At 40.9% G+C, this 15,942-nt stretch overlaps 1 protein-coding gene across 4 annotated transcripts in view; it reads right to left on the bottom strand.

The window, feature by feature from the left end:
- LOC126918008 (nephrin) overlaps positions 1-15,942 on the bottom strand; it is a 482,531-nt gene that overhangs the window by 393,029 nt on the left and 73,560 nt on the right. The window lies entirely within an intron of this gene.

Here is a 15,942-nt window from a genome sequence, read left to right as displayed (position 1 = left end):
ACACTTTCGGAGCAACCTAATACTTGAAACCTTGAAACTGTTAAAAAAGTAGCTACGATATTTATGTATCTCCTATAAAAATATTGGCATCTATATACGTAGCCTGAAATTATTCTCTCCCTTGTAACGTTTCTCAACATATTTCACACAGAATGTACACACGCCATCCTGGTGAAAAAAGATATCCTTTTTATTTTTCCCAAGTACATCTTTTACCATTTCAACTGCTCAATTCAAGAAGAAAGGCCGCTTCCAGCGAATCTTGTACAGAATCTCGAATACTCGCTATTCCCTCCGCTTCTTATACCCTTCAAAACGTGTACCCTATAAATTGACAAACGCTCGATCACACAGAAAACCAGCTGGACGACCAAACCGCAGTTCTGGCCTGAAAAGCGACTCCCTCGGCGGAGGTGGAGTAGCGACCATCAATCTGACCGGCCTGATATCGTTACTCTTCCCTCGGACGAAATCCAGGGAAATGTTATTCCGTAGATGCCGGCCGGGTCCTTTTTGCCACACGTAACCACAGGGATAACAAAGACGGTAGCGGGACGGGAGCGAGCGAAAGCAGCCAGTAGCAGCATCAGCGGCAGCAGCACCGGCAGCAGCTTCACTTTGCCGCGGCCAAGAAAAACGAAGGAAACGAAAGGCCCCGCAGGAAAGAGGTTGTGTGTGCGCGCGGTCGGTTCAACCGGAGGAGAACCAGAAGAGAGAACCAGAGGAGGATCAGAGAAGAACAAGAGGGGAAAGATTCGAGAGCACGGTCTGCGCGTGGCCTCGACGTCGTTTCCTGCCCTGATTGGACGTTGGCTCGTGGCCGGCGCTCGCCATTCACCGGAAACCCAGCAGCGCTGTTCCAACGTTCGCGTGCACCCTCGCCTCTCCATTTCTCTCCTGCTCTTTCTCACCTGCTTCCAACGATCCTCTCCTTTCTTCTCTTTCTCTTTCTCTATCTATCTACTTGTCCTCTTCGTCTCTTTCTTCTCTGCCCCATACCTGAACGCCTGGCCAGGCATCATCACCGGTTAGATCGCTCTTTTTCTTCGTTTCGATCCTCTCGTAAACTCTCCTCGCTCGTTTCACCGGTTACGAACACGAAGAGCAGTGGAGAACCTGTTCGACCGGTTCCCTAGGTGCTACCTGCGTCCCGAGCCATCCACCAGAACAGACCGGTGAACCGTGGCCTCTCTTTAGCTTCGCTGTAATTGTAACGACGTGTTTCGAGGACCCGAACCTCCGAGATTCAACCCAGTTTCGACTTCGGGGTCGAGGCACAACATTCTACCGTCCGTTTAGGCTGATCGATAATAATCGCTGAAGGGGGAAACAGGAAGCCGGCGTTTCACCTTGCTCAGAGAGTTGAACACCCGATTCCTAACTTCCAGCAAAACATTCGGATATCGTGAGAGACTAACGGGCAGGAAGCTATCCAAAATCGATTTTTCCTGTGCTCGTTCGGGTGGAAGTGGTAAATTCGGGTAATTAGAGATGGACGATGTTAGGGCGATGAAGAGGATTCGAGTCACGATTAGAGCAAACGTAATTGATTCCTGCAGCGACTGATCCTGATTGATCGCTGACTGACAGTATACTGCTGTAATAGCTACTAAGTACGGACTGCGATCTGACTACCGACTAAGTTCTTCGACGTTAACCAACTCGCGTGTTCTCGAACGTTATCCAGTTATGGGCTGAACTACTTCTAACTCTGGATGATTTGTCTGTATCGTCCATCCTGCGGATGTCGCGAGCAATTTTTTAACCCTCTCTCTTTTATTTTGTTTGTTATCTCTCTTGTTATCAGGAATGAGCGAACCCAAATTTTAAGAATTTTTATTATACTTCCCTATGGGAGATGACTCTACATATCTGCCACGTATTTTCGTGGAATCGTGTTCTCTCAGTCTTTGAAAATTTTTGAAATTTGGGAAAAATACAAAAGAATTCTTATTGATACGCGTGATTTCTCGTTCCTCAATTTTACGACCTTCCTTGGAATAAGAAAAAAAGAAGCTTTCCTCGGTCGAAATGAGAGCGAGATTGGGACATAGAAAATTCCGAGATCACAGCAAGATTACGGCTAGCCATGACATTTATCACCAATCCTGTGAAGTATTTCTTCGCCGTTTTAATAATATTCCAGATGACTTCGCGCAGACCAGTTAGAAATCAAAGATTCCATCGAGTTCTGTCTTCTAAATGAAAAAACGATCGGAACATTTTTTTTGAATCTCGTTATTTCTCCATTCTCCCCGGTTATTCCCCTGCTCTTCCGTTTTAGACGGTCGAGTAGATGGCGCGCTTTATTAATGTCCTCGCCTTTAAAAAGATAATGGATTATACGGGGAGGAAATGGAGCGAGCGACGAAGAAATACGCCTTTGACTCACGGACAGGATTTAGATAAAGAGGCATGATAAATTCGGCTTGAACATAGACAACAGGGGACAACAACGTCTCCTCGGACGAGATGTAAAATTCGATTTCTCCTCTCTTTCTTTCTCTTCTCTCTCCCTCCTTGTACACAGTGTCGTTAAAGGGTACTGAAACGAAATCGCTCGCTCAAGTGAGTACGTTTTAATCGAAGCATTTACTTTCAACGGCCTCTTTATTTAACCGCTTCTGTTGCATTCTCTGCCATCTCCTTTTTATCCGACCAATCGTCTTATTCACGCCCCGGAACGAGTTGCCACCGTTTTACAGGGATTTGCCGGGAAAAAATTCCCGCTTCCAACAATCCACGAGAATATTTGCGAGAGAGGAATTAGTTTTGTTAACACATTCACAGTCTCCGGGATGAAGATATACTCAGTTCACGACTCTCTTGCCCGAGCAATCGACTAATGTTACTAGCGAAATTTTAGAAATCGCGAGTTGTATGTTAATGGTATTGATAAATTATCTTACAATATAACAATCGCAGGTAAAGTTCTAGCTAAAAATTACAAACAGTGCACCCGTTCGATATAAAGTATCATAGTGCGAGGTGGTAACAGTCCGATCGTGCAAGATGATCCATAAACTGTGCAAAATATTTTATAATTACGTATATTAAATAATATTTACAGAAAAACATATTGCGTTAGATCGAAAGATACCGAGTGTCCAATTTTGTTCTGTCTACGTTCTAAGCTTTCTTTTGTAATAAATATTTTCTATCCTGATAACTGCATCTGATAATTTCCTATTCCATACACGATTGAAGTTTTTAATACCTCGATACGTAAACTTATGCTTCCTATAATTCAGTGAGATATGAACCGTTAAAAATCGAACGTTTCGTGTTACAACGCATATTCTCTGAAACTTACTAAAAAAGAAAAAAAATGGAAAAGAGAAAAACACGTATTACTGTTGTTTGTGTAAAAAGACACTTACGTAATTTCCGGTTTCGAACGCATCTGACCAACAGTTGGCTGAGTAAACGTCTGTGCGAAGACTACACTGATACACGAGTCAAAGGACGGTAAACGCGTTTAAAGTTTAAAGCCATCCACGCAACTTCATCGGATACAACGTGCGATTGGCCGAGTTTTAAATATCGGTATCGGCGATCGAATCGCAATAACACATGGCAGGCTGTCGCCAGGAATTTATCCAGTCGCGAAATTCCGCGACTGGATCCAAACTCGTTTCAGAATCGTAACAGGGCAGGATCATATTGCAGTAACAAGCGATATTAACGACGGTGAAACGTTTATGACCATACGTTTTTACGCAGTCTGCCGGGAAATTCCGTGAAACTCTCCACTGGCCGAACAAAAATGCCATTCTGACCAACGCAGCCGAAAAGATACGATCCTATTCGGAGATGGGGCCGAAAACTTTCGTCGTTCGCTTCGCAACCGTGAAAACCGTGTATAACTCTCGTCGGCCTGACTCACCTATTGCCTCTGTAACTTTTGAAACTTCCAAGATATACGATTATTATCTCTCTCTCTCTCTCTCTCCTTCCCTGACATTTCCTTAACACGCAAATTATAACGTCGCCTTTACGCTCGGCCAGTTGATATTCAATTGCTGTAATCTAGGTTTTTCGATCGAGTAATTCGACGAAAAGTAGCTTGCAATGTCAGTTTTGACGTCGCATCCACCGCCTCGATTATTACGCTTAACATCGTTACACCGTGCAACGTCATACCGAGTTTCAATGTATTCTTTGACACTCTGATGAAGCTAGCTAGGTGCAATGTTCACAAAACGTTATATTATATTTTCCTGTTGGGCGCGATTCTTACTCGAAAGCCTGGAACAGTACTAGATTCGACGCTATAGAGTCAATTTCATTAACGCTCCGATACGAATCTCTCGTTTTTCGTTCGAGTCTCGTCGATGTTCCGGAATAGCGGTGCAACTCTTTTGCTTCGTCGATTACTGCTCCCATTTGCAAGCAGCCCGTGACTGCGAGCGAGCAACCGATCGTAGAATTAATCGGGTACAAATGAAATTAGTAAGTCAAGTGGTAGTCGGAGTCAGCGAGGTAAATTCGTAGCACTTCATCCTCTTAGAAGTTCGGCCTGCCTTGTTTTCGCCTGTTACACCCGGGTCTAGTTGACTTGACAAATTGCGAAACGAGACAATTACATCTTCGCGTTCCCAGGGCTAGCGGAGGAATCCTACCGAATTTCGTTTATAAAGTCTGGAAATCGGCTAAACAGATATGACTCGATTCGTTGTACGAGTACAGTGTTCTGAAGAGAACGCCTTTGCGAATAGATAGTCTGCCGTTATTGCTTTCGAAAGTGGTAGAAATTTCACGTTCGCCCTCAAATTCTCTAGAGAAGATACTTACTTTGAGTACAAATTTTCTTTCTCTGCATCTGCGTTTCACTTATCGAACCTCCCTGAACATTTAAAAATCAAGCGTCCCTCTGGAAGGATGATTCCTTTTTATTTTTAACAGCACTGCTCGCATTTAGAGTTACTCGTCTATTTGGATAATTGGTATAATTAACGATAAAAATGAGCCAATCTAAATATGTGCGTGCGATATGAAGATGAATATACTCGAATTAGACCAGAAGCGTAAAACGACATTATCCTGAGAAACGTGGTGGAGATAGAAAACAGGTACAGAAGGTGTAAAACAGTGTATTGGGCATAAACAATGTGATCTCGTTAAACTGTGAGAAACACCATTGCTTCTCGATTTTATCAATTTCACGTCATCGTTTTCCATTTATCATCTTCCGGTTGCTTGGTATACTACAACAAAACACCGTTTACTCCCTGTTATAATATATTGTTTTACGATATTGACTCATTATTGGCCGTAAATATTATTCCGCTGCCGACGTTGTCGATATTGGATCAATAATGGTTGCCACGTTGTGCTACGGCCTGGTGTTCCAAAGATCACGATGTAATATTGCGTGATCGATATTAATCTAACTCCTGAGATTGAATTAGTGCGCCTGGCGAGCCAGAAGCAATTTGTTTCGTGAAAATTTGACGCCATCTAATCTCGATAGTGTAAAAATTTCTAATAAATATTTTATTACGATTTCTAATCGTCCCTATCGTATCATAATTTATATTTTTCCATCTATTCTTCTGTTTTCCGCGAGATTCCTTTAAGATATTTAATTCGCATTTTGTCGGCGTTGTAATGTAAAAATTTCTAATAAATATTTTATTACGATTTCTAATCGTCCCTATCGTATCATAATTTATATTTTTCCATCTATTCTTCTGTTTTCCGCGAGATTCCTTTAAGATATTTAATTCGCATTTTGTCGGCGTTGTAATGTAAAAATTTCTAATAAATATTTTATTACGATTTCTAATCGTCCCTATCGTATCATAATATATATTTTTCTATCTAGTTTTCTGTTTTCCGCGAGATTCCTTTAAGATGTTTAATTCGTGTTTCGTCGGCGTTATTAAAAAATCTTAAAAATCACGTTACTTCGTTATCAACATTTCAATATGTATTTCTTTTCTTTTTTTCTTGTAATATTGGTACGATAATTATCACGTTTCCAACGGTGTTAGAAACTTTAAAACATTTGTCTCGTTGTTTTGGAATAACCCCTTTCTTGTTAGTACTGTGCAATTCAGGTGAAACTCGGAGTCGAAGTAAGTACTAGATATTGATCGCGAGACGGGTGTTATATTAGGCAGCCTGAATAGCAATTACTTATGAGCAAACACAGGTAACTGGTAATTACAGATGGTTGTTCATTGTTGTTTCATCTGGAATTACGCCCGTTAAATGACAATTGTAATATGTAGAGTCTAAATCAGCTTTCAAGAAGGACTTCACTAGGGTAAAACAACGTAGAATAGAATGTTCTCAATATGTGAAGGGTCAAATAGTCATATGGTAATATTCTAATCTACGTACGTAGTCAGTGCACAATTTTCTCATTTTCTATCTAATCCGTTTAACCTACCCTAACTTAAATTCTACGCAGAATTATTTTTTAGAATGTCGTTTGGAAAAAAATGGAATCTAACTGTGCAACTTTTAATGTTTGGCTTGGATCTATTTCAAGAGTTTTCTCGAATTTCTATTTAAAGTGTCGCATTTAATATCTGTTCCATTTATTTGAAAAAATTAATATTCAATCTTGCTAGAGTCTACGAATCTTTCTGAGAACTTTTCAAAATTTCAAAGAAATATTTTTGTAATATACAGTATGCAATAATATAATATATACAATATTTACTACTAATATTTATTTATTAAATAATAATATATCATGTTTTTCTATCGTAAGAATGTTTTTAACAGCAATCACAGCAAGATTCGGATTAAAACCACGCGTTCGAATTTATTAAACGAATTGAGGGAGATAAAATTCACAATTATCGTAAAACAACGAAACTCATCCCCGTATGAGTAAGATAATTTAAAAAACGCAAACTGATCGTGCGCCGCGCCTCGACTGAATGAAATTCTCGAAATTTCGTGGCAGCAACAGCGGCGTCGAAATTTTTAAATCGTTTGCCGCACGCGAACGCCACGAGGGAAATAGGGTTAGTATGGTTTCGGGGTAAAATTTACACGCACACACGCGAGCCAACGAAGCGTAGCTTCGATTATCAAAGAGGGTTAACGGTTATTTCATCGAATCATGGCAGTTCGAGGCGAGTAGAAATTGGCAACAGGTGGAACTGGATTGCCGCAGAAGCCACCGCCCTGATCAATACTTAATTACGTGATTCTGCACGACACATTTGTTCTCCGTTCTTCTATCATCGGCCAACCTCCTCTTACACCTCTGTCGGTCTCAACTTTTGTCATACCTAAACATTCAAGCGTTTCTCCATGACAATACTGTGACAGTCGTAACTTGCGGAAGTTGGATTCAAAATATCGCAGATAAAACGACGCTGGAAGTGATACCATCGACGTGGACCTTTAACCTGCCGACACGATAAACGGTCCGGTTCTTACCGAACTTCCTCTGAAACTCGAGTATCGAGCTCCGAAACGAGTTTCTTTCACTGTTGCTTCTCGCGATTCGTTTAATCTTCTTGCTGTCGCGTCACCGGTATGTCGTATAAGATCGCGCTTAACGATTGCGTTATTCGAAGAATTTAAACGATTTGTTTTATATCGTCTATTCATAGCGCTGAATTTTGTGCAATTTTTAAGAGCAAAGTTAACGTAGACAGGATAGACGTCCGCATTTTTAAGTTTCTTTCATTTTTAATTGATTTCTTCGTTCGATTTGACACGAATGAACGTTTAAAGGATACGACGCTTGTATGTGTTTATACATTGTTCTTAGGAACACGAATTAGTCAACTTCGCTTTTGATTAATTTCTTCAATTCTGCTGATATTCGATTCTCAGCATCTCGACATGGAAAAATGTTTTTAATGGAAATGTACCGCAATATTTACATTTTTGTTAGACACTGTCTTGTTCTCGAAATCATCGGGAGCTCTTTTACGCAATCTCATAATCTTCGAACTTCGAAATTTCAAATTACAGGTCGCCGGGAACTTGACGCATTCTCACGATACTTGTCTCAATTCCTCGCTACACCTGCAATTGCCCTACAATTACCGTAGATAGCAATCAAGAACCAAAATGCTATATTCCGCAAAACCGAACCGCCTCTGTTGCCATAATTTCGATAAGGATATCCGGTGGGCTAATTAAGGACTGTTTGCGCGATAACCAATGGACGATCTGGAATGAAACATCCGGTTCGAAGCACATTCACAACAAAGTATCGAGCTCGTATGCACAAAGACTGATCGATTGTAACAAACAGTAACCGTCGTTTTCAGTCGAACCACCTACATAAATATACCAAACGATCATCGTCTTTACACGCGGACCTCCCCGTGCATTTTACTCTCCATTCATTCATTATTTATGACTTGAATATTTTATACGCGATACGAATGAAAGAGAAAAAATGTTGGATTACAATAGCTTGGCAATAAATCAGTCTTTCAAATTCAACATTTCACTTTCGGATTAGTAAAATCAATATTTTTATTCAAGTTACTTCTATGCAACAATTCAAAAAGGAGATTAGCTATTTCTGTTGTTTCTAGGAAACAACAGAAGATATACTGAAATCACAATATATATAAAAATAAACGAAGATATACAGAAAGTTATCGAGTCACCCAACAGTTTAGAAACGTTGTTGAAAACTTTCAAGACGAGCAGAAGCTGTACAATAGTCCAATTGCTACGTAGCCACGGACGAAACTATTGTCGATGTAACGTCGTTCGTGCCTCTCTTTATCTATTCCACCCTCCCAAAGCAGCGTTTCTCTAATTGACTGATTCTAAAAATGAAAACCCTACGGCGCTAAAATTCTGCGCCAAACAATCTATTACGTTCGGTTCCACACAGGCCATTCACACCGGGCGACTATTTTTGCCCGATCTAAAGAAAAATAGGTCGGTGACAAAATAAACAGGTATCGCAACTGGTCTAAAAATCATCGCTCGAAACATCTTCGAATCTGATTTCTATTTGCACGAAGGTAAAGCTGCTCGTTTAACCAGTGGTCCAACGAAGCATTGTTCTAAACAAACGGAGAAAGAAAGGGCTAAACCGGAAGTAGGAGGGAAAAAAGAAGGTTGAAAGGGGTGGGATGAGAACCGAAAGAAAAATCGTATTCCGAATGGGCAACACAAAGGCCATTGTCCCGCGGCTATGTGTCACCGACAGGAGATTCCGACGAGCTGCAGTGAAATTAGTCGCGAGCAATTAACGTCCGCTCGTAGCACAGATATAAATCCGGCGCGTGTTGCAGCCACGCGAGCGCGCAGACGCTCATTCGCGCTCGCCACCCTCTGTTGTACCCGCGTACACCATCCATGGCACTCCGATCTGCACTCGGTCAGGTACGCATCAAAGCGAAGTAATGCAGTTGCCAGTCGAACGCACGCACAATGCCAGCTAATGAGTCAGCTCTTGATGAACCTGCCGACGATGACGCGCGCCCATAGACAGTGGATTGTCCGATCGTTTCCCAGCCAGACCGACCAGTCCATCCCGCGGGAGCGTTGTTACTCGTTTAATTCGACGATAGATGTTCATTCGGATTACCGCGGTTTCGTTTAGCGGCAATGTGCATTCTCTCGCTCTCGTTCCTCTTTCCTGTGTTTCCATCTTTCTTCCATCGTTCCGCGTCCCCTAGCTCTCCGCGTGTTTGTGAAACAGGGTACGGATATGCACGAAGGTTCATCGAGGAATTGCGAAACAAGCGTCGATTATGAGAGTATTTTTGAATTATTGTTCAATTTGGAATCTAAGGGCGAGATAATTTACAACGCTTGTTGATAAAGAGATCTTTGGCGCGTCTTTTCCAGAAACCAGTTTGCTAGTGAGTTTTGCTTATAAAAATATAGATCCTCGTGTACGTTCGCACTTTTCTAATCGCGTGCCTTTCTGCTTTGGTATTAAAATGAAGAATTTTTCAGGAAATCTAGTTGGATATATAGCTTGGCTCCTGAACGACTCGATTAATGGCAGAATCTCGCCTTATATAAAATTTTGTATCGCTAAAAATACACGGATAAGTTGTTAATTTTACGCTTCGTAGATCTTAGCATCGGCACGAAGCTTAGTAGCTAGAATCATACAATAGCCATTTCGTTACGGCAACTTTGGTCGCTCTGTTATCAAAAGATTACGATTATGCAGCTTGTTAAGCATTCGATCGAGATAGGCGACATAAAAAAAATAAAATGAAATAAAATTGACGCTCGGGTCGGTAAAATAATGGGCAGACTATGTTCATTAAACGCACGACGACTTAATTTAGATGATGATATGGCGAAAGATACTATTTAGAGGCCGTTCTCGGTTGATGCGATGGCTAAAGTCGACGTTAGTACCTGCACGTCGTTTCGTGAATATATAAAGTCTATATTAGGAACGAGGATAATACGTAACAGAGTATGACATAATTTTTAGTCCTTATCCAATCTTTGTGTCAGTTCATTACGTCGCGATAAATCGTCCGAAAGATTAGTTCATTATATTTAAAAACGCGTTGTTTTATTATCTCCGAGAGGATCAGGTGGAAAGTGATAAAATCTTTAAGCAAAATTATTTTCTATTATAAAGACCCGTATGTTCTCAAACGTTAAGATATTTTACTACGCGTAACCATAAAGATTTGCAAATTCGTAACAAAATTTCTTCCAGACAATGTACCGAAGTTATCTCGTCCTTGAAAAAAAGCGCACCCCTATCATTTCTCCGCCGAGTTTCTCCTTTCTACAAATGATAGAAAAAATCTTACGCATCTCTTCTTCGAAAGATAATTACTTTTCTAATCGTCCGTATTGCACTGTGCATCATTTTATTACATTGACAAAGAGTTAGGCGAAACCTATGGCGAAACTCTTCATTAATTGAAATCTATCAGAAGTAGATTCCAACTCCAACAAATCGCAAGCGACTAATTTCTTCGAACATGGCACATTACACGTCCCAAAAACAAGGGAACGTGCTGTGGATATCACGAGAGCTCGGTTCAATTCAACATTTCTAACACGCCACACACGGAAATCGAAATCTCCGCACTTAACGCCATTGGGAACCAGTGAATCGCTGGACCCGGGAATACACACAGTCTCTCTCTATCTCTCTCTCTTTCCATGTGTGCACCAGAAACCGATTCAACCATGCATGCACGAAACAAGTTTCGCGGGAAACGTTGCGTTAGAAGCTTCTCTACCGGTGCACGATCGTGTACACGCTGCTGAACGAAAACGCGAGCTTCGAGTTCCGCGTGGACGAGATGCGAAACCGCTCGCTGGCCTAGTTGAATTATCGGAAAAAATGATCGTCTACGATAGAAGAATTAGAGCCATGATAAACGAAGGGAACTTTGCCGATGGTTACGCGGACGTTGGTTTCGAACAGGGCAAAGTTTGCTCCACCTAGCCGATTCGTGCTTTCAGTACTTTGGTTCCGATAGTTTGATGCGGTCTGATAATTGGTAAAAGTATGTCAAATTTGAAATAAAATTATAAATAATAAAATTTTCTCAAAGCGAGAGTAAATCAATAAATGCGTGGCGAATAGTCACGGTCGACTTATGGTATGCGGAAACCTTTTCCAAGAAACAGAATCTCAGAAGTGAATTTTCTATCATTTGCGGGATATTACAATTATCATAATAACGAGATGGAAATACCTTAAAAATTACAGGCAACGTCTAACGATGGCTAATTAAACTATTTGAACTTGAGAAGATTCCATGGTCGTTGTAAAAATAAAATTATGCGTTCTAACCTCTGGACATTTAGAATTCCTATCTCGTTTCTTATCCTTATTATCGCTGTTTTAAAAATCCAGCGAATAATATCAACTAATTGTAAGTAGAACTAACAACCATTTCCCAGTATCTATTGTATTTTCTCCCTGCTCGTTGTTCGTAATTTATACCAAATTCAACGTAGCAGCAAGAGAAACAGGTCTCGTTCAGATCGCAATCTTCTGCTTACAAAGCCGACATTATGCTTCACGTTGTTCTTAATTCGCTTGCGTGACACACAGAGGCGATCGTGACCAACCGAACGAAGGGACAAGCCGATCTCTTTTAAAGTTTCCTGCGATTCGTTCGACGCGATCTGATACGACAGATACGTTTATGAGAACCACGGTCGCTGAAAACTGCCTGGTAATTGAAAATCGCTCATCACGCAAGTAGAACACGTGAAGTTTCCATCGCATTCGCGCTTTAATGACAAAAAGAACAGCGTATTAACGCAGGCTGAAACGAAAGCGAGCGCGAATGCGGGCACCAAATTACCGAGATACGTGTTCGTGGTGGATGATAGATAAAGGGAGCGAGAATGGGAAGAGGCGAGAATTCTCAGCGCTGAATTATCCTGGATCGAAGGATTTCCTGAGGAAATCATGACCGCGAGCTACGCTACCATAAATTTGTTGGGTCTGCCGCTTCCTTCGGCCATGCCAAAGTGATGCTAATTTTCTCGTAAGCGAGAGTAACGAGACGACGACAAATTGAAGCTGGAAAGCTTTTAGAGACGAATAAAGCGAATCCTTTCGGCGATATTCAACGAATATTTTCTTACTTTCTCATATTTTCATGGAAAAGCATTAACAATCAAGTATCGACGTTTCTGTTCCAAGGAATTAGAGCGATCTCTCTGAATCCTGTAATTCCAATTACCTAAAAATTTGCTCCGATTTCTCTTCGCAATCCCTGGTAATCCTATCAATCGCATTAAATCGATTTCTTATACCTAATCAATTTCAGGATGGCTAATACGCTGATTGGCGAATGCAACCAGTTCCTGCTGTCGCTATCATATTCAGCGACGGTAACACCGAGACGAATTAACCAGCTATAAAAAGCGCAAGCTTCAAACTAAAAGGAAAATTCGAGGGAGGAAAAGAGAGAGGAAAAAGATAGAGGAAGCCATAATTCCGACCACTTCGATTCGAACGAAAGCGAGGAAAAAAACATCGAACCGGCTCGGCAGCTGGCTTCATTCACGAGTTGCGCTGCTCCATCAGTTTTCAAGCGACCCGTCGTAAAAATCCGTTTCGCGTTCGTCGCGGCACGGCGGACGTCGGGGAATTGCAAATCTTCTGATTATTACATCGACGACACCGACTCGACTGAAACTGGAATAAGAGGAAGACATAGAAATAGAACAGACAAAGAAAGAGAGAGAAAGAGAGAAAGGCGTTGAAGAAGAAGGGAGCAATACGGTACTACACGTTGCGCACCCGGTACCCTGCATTGGGACGATTTTTCCAGCGGAGCCTGTGAAACAGGTTGTTCCGGCGGTGCGAGCGAAAAAGAATAAAAGAAGAAGAACGGAGGAAAGATTATAGCGAGGAATGAACGGAAGGAGGAGAAGCACAGCCGGTGAATCAGCCTTTTTTATTCAAGCTTGCTCGGTTGCTTGGTTCAACGTACGGCAAACGTACGTACTCTTACAGGGCTGCTGTAATTTCCCATCTCTCTCTGTTCCATTCTCTATATCTTTCTCTCTTTTCATCCCGTTTCCTAACTCCCTCCTCTTCCCCCTCTCTTTTTCTCTTGCACTTGATGGTTTTAGTAGCCTGTCTTCCTCTGCCGGTTAAATTTCTCGCTGATAAGTGGTCGAATTAATCCCGTCAAGTAGATTTTCAGGCATCGTTGGCTCGCTTTCACCGTACGATCGGTATTGTTTCGGAACGATACTTTTGCCGTCAACCGGGACACCTCGACAAATTGGCCGTGGTATCGACGCGCCTCGTACAACGTTCCTGGACGTCGCTGGAAAATTTCTAATTGAGAATCCGCCGCCACCCGGAAGAATCGACAAAGCGATCGAGGTCCTTTCCCAGCGGATCCGGTATCTAGCCTCGAACAGCCCTCGATGAATTGTCTCGGAAGGAGGAATGGAGATAGTAATAATTCCGATCGCTTTGTTATATGTTTAATCACCTACCTTCTGGTTTTTTGGGATGACGAATTAATAGGATCAATAATGGGAGAAGCTTCGTGATAAGGCGAATTATTATCTATTACTTCTTGATTGGCCGTATTAATATGATTTTAATATAAGAAACGAATTTAAAGTAGCAAACGAAACTTACTTTTCCTTGACGATATTTTTGCATGAGTAAATATTTCGTATCCTATTATATAGTCAACTGTAGAAAGATTTCAATATTATAGAAACTATATTTCAGAGGATAATCAAAGAACATTAAAACATTAAAACTTTTAAAACTATTGGCTTTATTTTATACGGATCTAACTATGTTGTATATAAATGATTATAATTAAAGTATTATGACGGGAAGAAATATAAATATATACACACAAACACACACACATAAAAGAAATAATATTTCTATCTGGGTAAAAATCGACGTTAATTTTGCCAAAGATACAGACTTTCGATATAACATCGGACTGTACTTCTAATTAAATCTATTTCTAATTCAAATTCTAAATTACATTCTAATGTTCCGTTTAATTAAAGATAGGTAATCTCCAAAGAGCAATTACATTACCAACATGTAATCACCTAAGCTGTCTACCTGAAATTACGCTCGAATTACAATTATTACAGCAAATAATAATCATAATACCCCGCAGTATAACGCTATTGACAATTACAAACATTCCTTTCCCATAATTCCCGTTTCTCGTGCTGGTTACCCAGCGACACGTGCGTTAACACAAATCTCTCGCGTTTCCATTGGAATTAACACGGCAATACAAAAGATAAATCTCGACTTGACAAATATGAAGCTACGTACATGATTGTACACGTATCCAACTGACAGAACTCTCTAATTGGTATGTAATCGTAACATAGACTGGCTCTGAATATCGAGGTAAATCAATCGCTAAAAACACTTTGCCCAAACCCGTGGAAAAACCACAGAAACAGGACTACCGTTGAAAAGATGCGTCGAGGAGAAAGATTCGCTAGCACTGAAACTGCTTTGCCAACATTGAAAATTATTTTATATTTTATATAAATTTCATATTACGCAAAGAATGGATCTTGAGATGTGAAAAACGATGAAGAAAAAAAAACAGCGTAGTTTGACGCACCTGACGATTTTCTAAGAGAATCGCGAATCAAAGAGACAGAAATTCTCACGCGACTTTGGAAAGCAATGTGAAGTGAATAATGAACTTGGAAAACAGTGACTCGATAATACGCGAATATTCTCGAGGAACGATAACGCCACGTGTAACAGGCGCTAAAAAGCCTCGTAAACGGCTGGCTCGAAGGGGGCGTGAAAAGGGCGTTTCTGATAGCCTTGGATCCAAACGTTCCTATTACTGGCGATGGAATCACGCTAATCTCGCGATGAACCTAGCGCACGCTTCTCCACCCACAAGCACTTTATTCTTGCTTCGATGCGTTTGACGAGTATGGATGATATTATCGCCATAGTTTGGGACGATCTTTGCGATTCACGCTTTCGCGAATGAATCTGCCTTTTTCTGTTTCAGTAGATTGCAGCAGATTCGTCCATTTGATAGGTTTAATATCGTTGCGAGAAAACTGTAGTCTCGGCTGTACAGTGTGAGACTACGTCTTAGTTTCAACCGAAGATGCGTAAATTTCTTTCAGCAAACTGGCACGTGGGTTAAGTTTTTTTGATTAGAAGAGCGACTGGAAGATTGACGTTTTACGAGAAAACTGAATTTTTATAAATAAAACGTAATAATACGACCTTTCGAATCTCTTTCTTCCTGCAGAATTAAAGCTGTTGATTTATAAAACGAGTAACGCTGTGTAACTTGAAAATTCAGGAAGACGATACAGAGATAATTTCACGCGAGAACTAACCAAAATTTGAGACGGTACAAGATACTCTGCTATAGAAGATTCGCCTTTCGTAAGCTTCCAATTCGACGGAACGTTCGTAAGGGAGAAGGAAACGAGGCAAGATGATTGATTAGAAAAAGTGGAACTGCCCGTGGCACAGAAATGAAGAAAAAACGTGGTAGATAA

Source organism: Bombus affinis, chromosome 6 (genome assembly GCF_024516045.1).
Source record: "Bombus affinis isolate iyBomAffi1 chromosome 6, iyBomAffi1.2, whole genome shotgun sequence".
Taxonomy (NCBI): domain Eukaryota; kingdom Metazoa; phylum Arthropoda; class Insecta; order Hymenoptera; family Apidae; genus Bombus; species Bombus affinis.
The sequence above is the reverse complement of the archived record's forward strand: the minus strand, read 5'-3'. Positions and strand labels throughout refer to the sequence as shown.